This window comes from Theobroma umbraticum, unplaced genomic scaffold (assembly GCF_002168275.2).
Source record: "Theobroma umbraticum cultivar Fairchild unplaced genomic scaffold, ASM216827v3 scaffold_39.0, whole genome shotgun sequence".
Lineage (NCBI taxonomy): Eukaryota > Viridiplantae > Streptophyta > Magnoliopsida > Malvales > Malvaceae > Theobroma > Theobroma umbraticum.
Window position 1 is genome coordinate 1,137,155 of NW_018397281.1, and position 437 is coordinate 1,137,591.

Genomic DNA, 437 nt, shown 5'->3' on the forward strand with positions numbered 1-437 from the left:
TGCATCAATTTCGTAGGCTCCAATAGCTCTTCTCAGATTAGACCTTTCTGAAGGCCATTGATAATTATTTAAGGCTATCTTTTCCAACAGGTTATAAGTATTTGTAGCATTTTTACTCATTAATGACCCATCAGTAGCAACATCAATTGTGGTTTTTATTAACCCAACCAGCCCATTGTAGAATGTTTGAACTTGCAACCAATCAAGAATCCCATGATGTGGACATCTTCTCAGTAGTTATTTAAATCTCTCCCATGCTTCATACAAAGATTCACCTTCAAATTGTGTGAATGAGGTGATATCGTTCGTCATCTTTGCAGTCTTGATAGGTGAAAAGAATTTTGCTAAAACCTTTTGAGCCAAGTCCTTCCATGTAGTAATAGACCCATTGGGCATTGAATTAAGCCAGCTCTTTGCTTTATCCCTCAAAGAAAATG

General features: G+C 36.8%; 1 non-coding gene across 1 annotated transcript; it reads left to right on the forward strand.

The window, feature by feature from the left end:
• Positions 1-208: 208 nt before the first annotated feature.
• Positions 209-315, forward strand: LOC149526294 (small nucleolar RNA R71). Its single transcript, XR_016352157.1, has one exon. It is a non-coding gene; the product is annotated as a small nucleolar RNA R71 (small nucleolar RNA).
• Positions 316-437: the final 122 nt, after the last annotated feature.